Below are 13,790 nucleotides of genomic sequence, written 5' to 3'. Positions count from 1 at the left end.
TACAAATTTTTTTATTAACAAAATGTACGCTTTGCAAGCGAGCAGTAGCAACACTTTTCGAAATAAAACAATTCTATCTCCAACGCCCGAGACTGTTACCACTAGGAAAAATGAGTGCGAAAATTAGAACTTTCAGAATTTTTAATTAGTATTTTGGCTCATGAAAGTGGTTAAGATCGAAGTGGTTAGTCGAAATGGCTTCCCTCGAATTTTCGGAATCGGGAATAACGTATTTAATGTTTGGGAAAGCTATTTTTATTTCATCTTTTATCTATTTTCGTATTTTAACAAACTCTAGGATTTGAAAGAAAGCAATGGTAACTACATTCGAAATAAAGCAGATTTTCGTCTCCAGCTTGCGAGACTGTTGCCACTCGGAAAATGAGAAAGAAAATTATCGTTTTTCCGAGTTTTTAATTTATAGCTCTGATTTTAGCTACTTTTTTTTTTTTTTTTTTTTTGGAGAAAAGTGACGTCGACCTAATTGTAGAAAGTTTGGTGGTGATAGCTATAGTAGTGACCGCGTTATGAGAGGACAAACACACAAACTTTCTTCTTTATATACAATATAGATAACAAGTATGAAACTTTCGCAAATATAAGTATACGAACAGCGAGACTGTATTAAAATTTGGATTTACTTATTTGTCAAAAAAGAATTTTTTTAAAAATTTGACATCGTCAAAACATGAATATTTTCGTGATTTAAAAACATTTCGATAACTGGAAGTATATTACTACAAGCAACGATTGCAAAAATAAAGGTCGTGTATGGACTTTTAAGCCGGATAAAGAATGTTGGTGTACATATACGTGAGCATATACATATACGGTTGGTACAGCTAACCTGCAATATAAAGAGAGAAGCAAGCCTACTCTTTAGAAAATTTCAATATTATTCGGCTAATCGTTTTTGAGTTATGCGAGATACATACACACATATATTATATCTACATACATACAGAGAACACTAAAAAATCCCTTTTGAATGCATTATAAAATATACTATGAAAAGGAAGAAGTCTTTATTCTGTCCGTATGAGATGTCGCACAAAAATCATCCAAATGGATTCAGATATGGACAAAATGGATATTTCCACTGAAATTTGATACTTGAAAATTTTCGTAATTAGAATACTTCCTTTATATTGTAAAATGCAGTAATAAAATATTACCTAAATGGGAAATCTTAAAAAGATGAGAATTAGTACCAGAATTCCATAGCTATACTTTTAAGAAGTGGTCGTAAAAAAAAGTGGTTCGCTGAGAACTTCGTTCTAAAAGTTCAAGCAATAACTAAAACATTTTCGAATAAATTGTGTGTGAAAACTGTATGTCCCGTCGTTCAAAATTAGTGGACTGTAAATTCACTTGATGTTCCCTCAGTGTAGAACCCAAGAAACCTCAGAGTCATAATGTTGACCGAAACTACTTTATTGGCTTTCAAACATTAAGTTGGCTGAGGAACGGCGAAGAACACTTTGAAATCTCCGACTTCAGTAGCCGCTCACCAAGTAAACTCAGGAGAACCTCTGCTTAGTTGAAACTCGCCGCAACTTAAAAGCTCTAAACCCGAGCTTTACGATCCTAACAAATTTGTGTCTGCGCCTCTCCTCGGTACAAAGAGAGAAATAGAATTTGCGTAACATAGAACTAATACAAACATAACATAGTTGCGTAACATAGTCCTATATACAAAAATGTTTATAAATTTTCCTATTTCTTAGCTTCGTGAAATTGTTCAAAGCAAGTCACACCTTTTTGATGGAAGCACAAACCAACTAAGATTAAAATAATTAACTACGATTAATATTAAGAAAAAAGAAAAATAAGCTTATAATATATAGATACACGAAAAATATCTACACAATTATTGAAAATAAACGGGAATGAGACTAAAAAGACAGCAAAAAATTCGCGTAGGTCTAAGTAAAGATGAGTCAAGCTACTAATGAAATTCCCGCCTAAAAACTACCCCCAAAAATTTCGAGATGCCAATATTAATGCTTTCATAACACAAAAACCACCTCGCGCCTCAATGCTGCTTTGTTTGAATTCATTCCCTCCCCCCAAAAAAATCAACGGAAACAGAAAACGAAAACAACGGATGTTCTCTCCTAACAGCACAGATGTTCTGATTAGTAAGAGCATGAGATTGCTAAAGGCGCAGTGTTCCCGCTAATGAAACACCTGGTTTTATTCAATGATTCTGCGTATGATTTTTGTATGAAAGATTAAAAAAATAATTTGGAGTACAGCCAAAAAAATTATGCCTATTTTTTCTCCAAATAAAATTTTATATGATTAAAAAATAGAGAAAATTACTTGAAAAAAATGGATTTTAATAACACATAATAAATTAAAGTTATGTGTCTCCTTGTGATATGCTGCTATCTACGGTTTAAAAAGAAAAGTTCAAAGTATATTATAAAAGCATTTTTATCTATTTACGGTTGAATTTAGAGGCTTTCGAAGCGATTCAGTTTGGGTGTTCCATGTAGTGGCACACTGAGACACAAAAGCTTAACCATATTTTAGAATCATTTATAAAAATATATAAATGTAAAGTTAAATATAAAATATTCGTGTCAAAGCGATCGTTGACGATTCCATATCTCTTTAGTCTTCCGTTGATGCGGTCATCTTAGAGAGACATTGTGAAAAACCTATATTTACTTATTTTCTCAGAAACATCGGTCATCTTAGGATGGTAATCGACAAGAGGATTTATTGTACCTATATTTTCTTTTTGTAAAATTCTGCGTTTACATTTTCTAGATCTAAATTTAAATTTGATCTTTCTAAAAAAAATAGTGTGAAAATGAATGCATTTCCGTTAATAATCTATTCCGTTAATAACTCTATCTGGCTGCAGTGGTCCAGAGGTAAAGTCGTTGAACGCTGGTAGCTAGACCCAGCACAAAAACACGCTGCTTGAGAATTTTGTGGTTTTTCTAATGTGTAATGTGCGTACGAAACTTTTCCTGAGAAAGTCCTCCCCAAACGCTTTCCTCCCCTTAGGAAAAGAGCCCTAACGTGCTCTTCCAATAATCCAATAAATATAAATACGGCACTGAAATATTACGTAGTTCATCCTGACTTGTGTCATCACAATTAACGAATCGCAACATGCAAAGGATACTTATATAAAAGGATTACTTTGAAGTCTTAATTTTATTCAAAGAACATAATATTAGAAATTTCAGACATGCGTAAAACTTTTAAATACATTTAATCTAAAGTAAATGCTCCTTTTCCCATTTTTAATTTTTTAAAAATATATTGTTCATGAAGAACTGCCAATACAACTTTATGAAATGACTTAATTAAATAATAACGTTTAATAGTTAAGTAAATAAATTTAAAATTCTCTTAAAATAAAAAATAAAAAACTGCGTAGTACTCCCATACGTATCATTAATTTTCTACTTCTTTTCAACTTTTCAATGCAAGAGTTCCTTCTTGGATTTTTAGCAAAAAATTATTAATGAAAGGAAATATATGAAATATAGAGGTAAAAATATTCCTCATTCTTACTCGCACCTAGAATTCATTACTCGAATACGCACCAGCACCTTTTAAAAGTAGAAAAGATATATCTGCAGAATAATCGTCATGCGATTATTTTATTTACTCTCTTTTATAGGAATATATTTTCCACGACGATATTTTTAAACTGCGAAGTTTTGGAACCGCTTTCTGTTCTTCGTGGATGTTTTGTACCACGATTGTTTTCTTCGATGATGTTTTAGACTTACGATATGTTTTCCTGCCTTCTTTTCTCCCACATGTTTTCTACAACGAAGTTTCCGTCTTATGTTGTTTTCTCCGCTACGTTTTCGTCGGACCTCCTAGAATTCACTCGCAAGCAAGCGAAGTAATCGTTCCATTTATACTCTTGTCCTTATATAAATAATTTGGAAAAATAATTTAGTTTAATACAAATACAAAAAATACACAAAATAATACCTGGCCCATTATGGATTTATGCAAATGTACAGAGACGTATAAGATTATGGGGTTCATTTAAAAATGACTTTTCAGTCCACTTTCATATTAGTTTGATTACCATTAAAAACGAACATGAGAAAGGTGTCTAAAAATTTGCGTCTTATAATTAGGAATTTTTGAATAAGATTACAATCAATTTTTTTTTTCTTATGGTTGGCACTTGCCTATGTCGGCATCGTCCTGCCCTAAGGCCAGATCGGTAGTCTCTTTATCATGGAGGCGCCTAGTAGGCGGGCCATCATTGCCTCTTATGAAGGGACAGACAATTTTACATCTATGCCTTCTCCGGGATTCAAACCCGAGCCCTTCGGTATCGCACTCAGTTTTCCCTAACCACCATAACGCTAAAAAAGGCTTGCAGCTACAGATTTGATTTTATTCATGACTTATCATTATAGTCGTTAGAATATTTTATTCTCACAATTAAATATTGTTTTTTTTTTTTAGCTTGTACAACGATGATTCAAATTTTAGTGTTTTTCCAGCATCAAAGCGGTGCGCACATTGATTACAGACATGTTGTTTAAAAAAATAAAATTTACGAAAAAAAAATGCAGATCAATTTTTTAACAGTGGGAATCAATTTTTCGTAACTATTTCAGTAGTGTCAGTTAGGTCAGACTTATAGAGATTAATATTAAAATATTAAAACTGAGACTCGGTCTTTCAGAAAGCCTCACAAGTACTTTCTCTCTTTTCATAACAATGTATGTTATTGTCGTTATGATTGATCAATACCAGTATTGATCACCGATAAATTTTAAGAAAATCTGTGATAACCCCCCGAGCGTTACGGGATTTTTCAGGAAACGACGTAAAAATAATCGTGTTTTCTTACCAGGACTGTCGCAAAAGCGGTAAGCATTTTTACTCAAACTGCTTCAAAAGCGGGCCCCCCTTACCATGTGGATATAATTAAGCTAATTCTCCCCTCCGTTGAATTTGGCGAGTGAAATTAGTTTTTCTCCCTATGGTATCTTCGTCACGAGACTGGTTGCTAAAATAGTATTTTATCTCCTATTTGGCTACTTTATAATTTGCACACTAACACATATGCTGTATATTACTCGTACCTTAAATCAAGATGTGTGCCGAATACAGAAAGTTAGTCAATATACATCAGTAAGAGAAACTACGTAAAATGCTTTAAATTTTCAGTTTCTTTAAGGAATTGCTTCGATAATGGTGAAAAATTAATCTTGCATTTTTTTCTCCTTATTTTCTGAGGAAATACTTTTTAATATACAAAGGGAATTTGTGAGAATTTTTTTTCTCTCGTGTTCCAATTTTTCGAATACAAATTATTCGCAACTTATTTTAGTATTATGTTTATATTTAATTTTCAAATATTATAAGTTTATTCCAGTTTAAAGTGTTAGATTTAAATAATTCTTTAGATTGCATCATAAATTTATTAGTAGTTAGTTATTTATGACACCGTTTTGACTTGTGAGAAATAAATAAAGTATTGTAATCGCGAAACATTTCGATTTTCATATTTCAAAGGAAATTTCCATTTTGAATAGTTCCATCATGACGTTTACACGTACGTATGTCGCATAACTTAACATAAAATGTTGAAATTTTATATTTGGGACTTATAACTAGTTTTAGCGCGACGTATGTCTGTACGTATGTATGCATGTATATCGCATAACTCAAAAACGGTTAACCGTAGAATGTTGAAAGTTTCTGTATGGGGCATCAATAACATCTAATTGTGCACCTCCCTTTTTTATTGCTTTCGGCAGTGCCAAAGGGGCATTTTGAAATGGTAGATCATATCTCATTTTCAAACGAAATAGGTTTAAATGAAGTTTAGCAAAAATTGCGTTTCATTTATTTGTCGTACAAGGAAGTCATGTGGTGTCCGCATCAGATTTTTTAAGATGTTTCAAAATAAATAAATATATGGTTTGAATATCAAATGATCTCAAATGTATCAGCTTTATTTGTTTGTAAATATTCTACAAGGAAGTCAAGAAATAATCTAAATAGCATACCTTGAGAAGAAACACATTAAATACATTTTCTTTTCAAGGAAAGTTGAAATTTTAAAGAATAACTGATTAAATTTTCTTAATCCTTTTATAAAATATTACATATAAAACCAGTTACGGTTTTCATAAAGACAATTTAAGGAGGAAAATATTGTTTTAGAATGCATATCGCACAATATTTCCACCTTAAATTGTTTTTCTGAAAAATATTTGTGTAATATTCATTCTAAAGTAATATTTTTACTCATAAATTTGGTATGCTTAAATTTATGTTATCTACCTGTATATAATATAAGCAGTCAGTTCAACCACAATGTAACAATGATACAAGCTCTGTGTAAAGATCGATTTCTATCATCTATGTCCATCTGTTCTATAATCTATTTCTAACTCTATAATCAGCCAAAATAGTGTTATAATTATCCTTTTGAATATTGGAACGGGTAAAATATATCAATATGAAATATGCGATCAAGTAAAATTATCTCATTGCTGTTACATGAGGATGTTGTGTGTAAAACGTCTTTAAAAGGTGGCAAAAACACATAAGTGTTTTAGGTTTAGTTTTATTTCTTTGATTGCGGCAAAACAAGTATTCGTAAGTATTATCTGCCTAATGAAGGCATGCTTTCGTGGAGATCTGCTTAAGGAAAACTGGCTGGCACTGACGTTAACACATAAGGAAAACCATGAAAGCCTCCATGGAGTCAGCCTGTTCGCCAGAACTAGACACAGGCTCGAAGTACTAGTGTTCAGAGATACGAGTATTACCGCTGTACTATGTTAGAATTTTAAGTCTATGTCATCTTTAAGTTATTTAGCGGATACTATGTAACAACAAATTATTAAATTCTCAATGACTTGATTCAAGTAATTTTCTATAAAACTGGGCCTTCTGATGGCCGATTGAATAAGCCCAAAGAATTTGAGTTTTCGACCTGGGCCAGAATCATGGCAAATGCCTGGCTGCATTTGTGGATTTCTCCATAGAAAGTACAAATGTGAGCTAGGTTTCCTTACAGAATCCTTCACGAAAGCATTACGCTCTTTAGGCAGATAACCTTAGTATTTTTCATCGCTTACAGTTAAATCAAATGAGCTTCCGATAAAGTGCGATGTAAAAGTAGGACCGACGAAGTACGACAGTCCTCTATATACATATATCGTTCTGAGGAAGTACGATATACATACACAGAGAAAGTATGACATAAAAAAAGGCAGTAAATACATTTGAAGTGTTGAAACTTTTTTCGAAGGAGAATAAAATGCAAACAATATTTTGCTTCTAGACACACTTTCCAAACTGGGATAAATCGGAGTGCAGAATGCACTTAAAACAAATTAGCTTGAGTAATTTTATCAAAAAACTTATTCATGAATGAGAAATCATAAACACAATTTTTGTTATTTTTTACGTTCTAGAGACATTAGGTATTTTGGAAGCAGAAAAAATGAAAAATAAGCAATGCCGGGAAGCGAACCATGGAGCTTTCAATTATGCGCTGAGCGTGCAGAGTACCACACCACGAAGGCATACCAAGAAGGTGGGATTTGGCAACTAGGTTTTTAGGTCGCCTAATCCAGGGGAAGGAGAATCATCATCCAACACCCTTTTAGTTCGGGCGCCACTGTAGAGAAATTAGGTAATTTTTGGAAAGCAGGAGTGATGAAAAATATGCAACGCCTTTGCCTTAAATCGAACCCGGACCTCTCAATTACGTGCTGAGCATGCAGACCACCACACCACGAAGGCGGGAGAAATGCCTTATAATGTAATGAAATTTATAAGTATTAAAAATTTTAATACAGCTAAATGAAAACTGTATATAAAATTAACTGCGATAATTCGATTCTTCGGTTATCGCCGTTTCAATTATGCAATTTTAATGTAATAACATAATTACAAAATATTTTTGCCGGTTTTTCAGCCACCTTCTAAAAAAGGAGCATATGATATGACGTGATTTTCTTCACTGCTTAGTTGTTCGATATATTGCTCATTAGCTGTTTATTTATCTGATGTCTCACTATATATGTTATTAAATTAAGCAAAACTTTATGTATAATGCAACTTAATATTTGCCTATAGCAGTTCTGTTACAGATCGGACATACGTACATATTATTTGTCTCATCGGTATATCATATACCTGGGAGTCTAAATTCCCTTTTCTCATTATTTAAAATCTGATAAAATTATTACCTTTAAGCTGAGGTAATCTGGAATACGTTGTCACGCAAGGAAATTTCCCTTAAATTGTGCATTTTACATCCATTCGGTCGTTTTTTTTTTTTTAAGTCCAAAAGTACAGGTTGGCTCTGAAGGACTATTAATTTCGTTTTGGCATTTTGCTAAGAAGCTGAATCACTTTTGAAATCGTTGCCACCATGTATTATTGCCCTGTCTTATATTTAAAGAAATTAAATAATGAAGAATCTCAATAAATGTACGTATGTTTCTCGCATTGTGATAAAACAACGGTACCTAGAGCCACCCAAATTTGAATAACATAATTTTCCATAGAATATGGGCACGTGGAAGCCCTAATTTGAATTTGAAATTTATTTTATTATAGATTTCAGATTTTGTAACCCTTCAACGAATTTTTGATTAAAGAAAACGAAACGATTTAAAATTTTAAAGCGAGCAATAGCAACACTGTACGAGGAAAAAAAATTATCTCCAGCGCGAGGCTCTGTATCGGAAATTCTAAAGATATGTAATTTGAGATATTGCTGTTGAACTGAATTTTATAGTTTGAGTTACAATGCAATTTCCTTGTAATTAACTATATAAGAGTTACAATGCAAGTATTTATATACTACGTGCATTATCGAGATGTTAATAGAAACCAGAAAAAAAAAAAAAAATTCTTTGTTGCAAAATTCTTAACGATATTATTTCTCCAAGACATTTACGCAGGTGTGTATTCTTTTCATAAATGATGAAAAATAAGTTAACAGTTTACCGAGCAGATGCTCCAAATTATACAGCTTTGAAGATTAAGTAATGAAAACATAAACTCTTATTTCTGGTTATGTGCTGAAAAAAGATATTACCCTTTTCAAAGAAAACACCTAATAGCGGAATCTTCAAGTTGACTTCAAGGTAAATATACCTCCAGGGGGTACTGAACTAAAAGCTTACCACCTTTGTACATTTTCTACTTTGTATGGGAGACCATTACCTTTGTGCAAGGACAATCTATAATTCTGATCTGTCTCAGTTTGTTCCTTTTGTTAACTATGACGAGAAATGGAGCTGCCGTAAATTCTAAATTCATTGCTTCTTCCAAAGACTCTGATTTCAAGTTGTGTATTTGCCGTCTGTTAGTAATTTAAGCTACCCTGGCTTTAAATTCAGAAACATCCTTTCATCAGTAATTACAGTACATATAAACACTATATCATTATTTAAATTCAGGCTTTAAAATCTTCATCTATGTTAAACTATAGAAAGCGCAAGCAGTTTATTTCGTGAAAATTTATCACATTTTTCGTAGGAATTATTAAAACGGTTTTGTATGTAAACTATATATATATATGTAAACACACAGAACAAAACACTGTGTATACATATGGGGATGTATGTTTGTATGCATGTGTGCGCGCGTATGTTATATTTCTCTATTATATATCAGTATTTTATTGAAAGTAGTTTTAGACGACATTTAATAAAAAAAAAAAAAACTGAAAAGTATAGTAAATCTCAAAATGATAGTGCCATTATGAAACTGAATATTACATGAAATCGAAAATTTATGTGAAGCAACTATGAAATGAAAATAAATTCTAGTTAGGTTTCACAGCATACAAAATAACACTTTAATCTAACCACTTGAGTAAAACGAATGCCAAGAAAATATCCTGAAAATGTATATCGGTGAAAAAAATCTCCGGAAAATGCCTCACGGAAAATATGCATCTGGTTAAAAATATCGCTAGAATAATAAACAATGTAAATCTTTTTATCAGGTACATATACACATGCACCTTGAAAAATATTTGTAATTTTTATACTTTGTAGAGATATATAGAGGATTCTTTAATATTAAATATATTTTTCATTTATTTATTACAAAATATTCTTTCTTACTAAAAATATGCTTAATGATTACATCGTTTATATATCCTAATTAATTATAAATATTTTTTTAGTTTCTTGTTATTTGTGTTTCGTTTCTGAGAATTGTTAAAATTCAGGCAATCTGAATTTTACACAAAAATAAATTCTTTCCTTAGTAACAAGTATAACTTTTGCATTAGAAATTATTCACGATAAATGCAATCTTGCTTTTTCGCCAACAGAATGTTTTGGTTTATTTGACTACATCAAAGCATGCTAGAGCTGTCTGCCTAAGAGGAGGGTCTCTTCGTGGAGGACTTTTTAAAGGTTAGGTTATTTAATTACGGCAAAGCCTCGAGGGCTATCTGCCTAAGGGGAAGGATGGCTTCGTGGAGGACTTTCTAAGGGAAACTGGCTCGTATACACGTTACACATGGTGAAAACCACGAAAACAGCCATGCAGCCAGCCCGTTCGCGGGATTCGAACCTCGGACCGAATTACCAGTGTTGTTCAGCGACTTTACCGCTCGGCCGCTGGTGGGTCCCAGGACTTTTTAAAAAAACTGCTCGTATATATGTTATATATGCGGAAAACTATGAAAACGCCCATGCAGCCAGCCCGTTCTCCTAGAATCGAACTTAAGTCAGATCTCGGTATTCTGCGACTATTCAGCGACTTTACCGCTCGGCCGACAGTGATAGAATGTCTGCTACCTATACATTAATCTACTACAGAGGTATATTTGTTTCCGAGAAAGAGATGCGAAACAGAAAAGAGATGCGAATGTGCCAATTGGTAGTGCTCTATTTAAATGGTCAACGTGTAAGTTAAGTGGGTGGCCAAATCAAGTAAATGTTCTAATGATATATCTAGCATCTAGATATGATTCGAAATTTTTTTGAATTGGAATGGCAACGATCAGTTTACAAACAAACTTAAAAATAATTGAACATAATATTCATTTTCAAATACTATTCTATCTAATTTTCGAAGTTAAAATGCCCAACAATTCATATAATTAATGCTGTCGTGCTAGTACATTTATAAAGACTTACTGGTTTACCTTGCGTCCTGTGGTGGAGCAAGTAGTAGCAGATCCAGCTAGTAAAATTGGAAGATCTGTGGTTCGAATCCCGGTGCTTAAGGGAGGAGAATATAAGGAATGATCATTTTTTTTGGGGTGCCCTTGTAAGGTAAATTGACAGCACGTCTAGATGAATAAGTTTGAAGATTCATGATTGTGATCCAAGCCTCATCAGTGGTTAAGATACACCTCTGAATACTGGCAGTTCGACCTGTTTTGGGTTCGATCACAAGCAAACTGACCGGCTGCATGTTTGGTTCTTGTGGTTTTCCCCCTGTATAATATGCTAGTTTCTCTCAGAATGTCCTCCACGAAGGCATCCTTCCTCATAGGCAGGTAGCCCTCGCAGCTTTGCGTTATTTAAATAACTGAATCGATCATGATTTTGATCCTTCCAAGGACGTTTTGAGTTTACATGTTTCATGGCTTTACTATTATTAATGAATTCCACTCAGGATGTTATCCAAAAATATATTAACAACTCAGATTTTTCGAGAACTTTTTTTTCTATCTGAATACCCAGTAAACACCTTTGTTATGCGTGAAAACTCTTATTCATCAGTTTCGACTGAGGGATGGTAATTGAAAGAAATATGATTATTTTCTATGTGAGCTTTAGTATGGAAGAAGAAAGATACTAGGATGCTGAAACAATGAAATTTTTATTAATTACATAAGAATAAACTGGGGGTTCTAGCTTCATTAATCGTTCATATTATGCTATTTGTAATTATTCAACTTAGAGTGGATCACTTAGTTTTAAAAAACAAGTGATTTATGCATTTACAATTACCAGACAAGGCATTTTTTAAAGCATAAAGATAATTAAATGTATTTTAAAAATTGAGTTTGTAATCAAGCTTCGCTATCTAGGAATAAGATATAGCGCTGCTGTTAAGTTATATTCTTTCTTAAAAATATATTTCTTTTGTTTACCTATTAAAAATAAGAATCAGCAGCGTGTGTTTTTGAAAATATCCCTAAATGCAACATAAATACAAGGCAGATTTCTTTAGGGAATCCTTTACGAAGACATTTTACCACTTAGGTGGAAAACGTTTTGCTAAATTAAACTCTAAATTTACAAAGGCGATTTTATGAGAAAACAGAAGGATGACTCTACATTGGACTAATAATTAGCAAGTTGCTCATCAGGAAAAAATAATGGCAATCTTAGATAAAATGAAAATCAGAACGATATTATTGCAAATTCTTCAATAAAGCATCTAACATACTGCAAATTAAAAATTTAAAAAAGCGTTCTTTATTTTGTGAGTTTATTTGTGAAACTATGTGAGAAATAACCTCATTTTATCTTGTAATATTGGAAAATGTTTTCAGCTGTCATTATCTATCACAAATTAAATACCTTGAAATTGGATTCATTTTAAGCTGTTTAAAATATTATTTGTGTTCGTGCTTAGGGTGAAGAAATGTTTGTGTGCTGTGTTCATTCATAAATATATGTATTTCGCCAGGATTTTGATTTTGCACTTCCCAGTTTTTATCAAATAACATAAAATTAGCATTTCATGGGAAAAAAAAAAAACAGCATTTTTTGTTTATCTTTAATTTAAACAGCAAAGGGATTAGAATTTTTGTTACTTTGCAAAAAGTACCTAGTAAAAAGATGGATTTCGAATTTGAAATGTTTTTGCTATTTGGTTAGTAAATTAATTAATATAATGTAGTATACTACTTAGTTACTATGTTTTTATTGGGGGAACCATTTGAGGACATATTATAACGGTGGAAATTACTTTTTTTCTTTTTGAAGTTCCTCTATACATTATAAAACTAACCAATTGATCAAAATTTGCATTATACTCGTACAATAAAATAAATACTGTAACACAACAACAACGATAAATAGCCTTCTTATATAACAGCCCCAATTAAAATTGCTAACTAACTAAAAAAAACGAACGTGGAGACATTTCTATTATGTAGTAAAGTAAGCTTTAAAATATTTTGGAAGAACTGGCCATACATTATGTGAAAGAAAGTGGATCCAATTTTCATTTTAAAAAATTTTCTTATAATGTGTCAGCTTATTTTAAGCCATTTTATCTAGTAATAACAACATGATATTGTTTCAGATTAAAAATAATGAATGCAATATCATCCATATTTCGAAATGGGCTTATTTAGTTATGCTGTTATAACTACTAATAACTGTTGATGAAACATTTCCACAGCAACATAATTTTGATCTTCTATGCAAATTTATTTATGTGTTTATTTTAATAAATATTGAGCCGCCGAATGTAAAAGAAAGCATTAATAAAATCTTTAAATGCCTGTCTTTGAGTCTGAGTTCGAACACAGCATATTTAAAACAAGAGACAATTACAAGACTTTGCTAGGATCCTGCTAGCCGCGCAAGACGCTTTGTTAGAAGGAAACAACTGATTGAAAGCATGTGTTCAAATATCGCATCTGTCATTTATCTGTCGAAGAAAAGGTAGGACTTTTGTATGAGTATGTTTCAAAGCTTGTTTTTCCGTTCCCTAAGTTCGCCAATACCCAGGGGTGTAATTAGTCTTTTACGACAAATCTGAACTACTGCAGTTCTTCCGAAACGTGAAGAGAATATACTTACGATGACATTACTGAATGATCTGAAAGC

The sequence above is a fragment of the Stegodyphus dumicola genome, chromosome 4, assembly GCF_044657685.1.
Source record: "Stegodyphus dumicola isolate Sdum_Otavi_A_Nest chromosome 4, ASM4465768v1".
NCBI classification, from domain to species: Eukaryota; Metazoa; Arthropoda; class Arachnida; order Araneae; family Eresidae; genus Stegodyphus; species Stegodyphus dumicola.
This window is presented reverse-complemented; position numbering follows the sequence as displayed.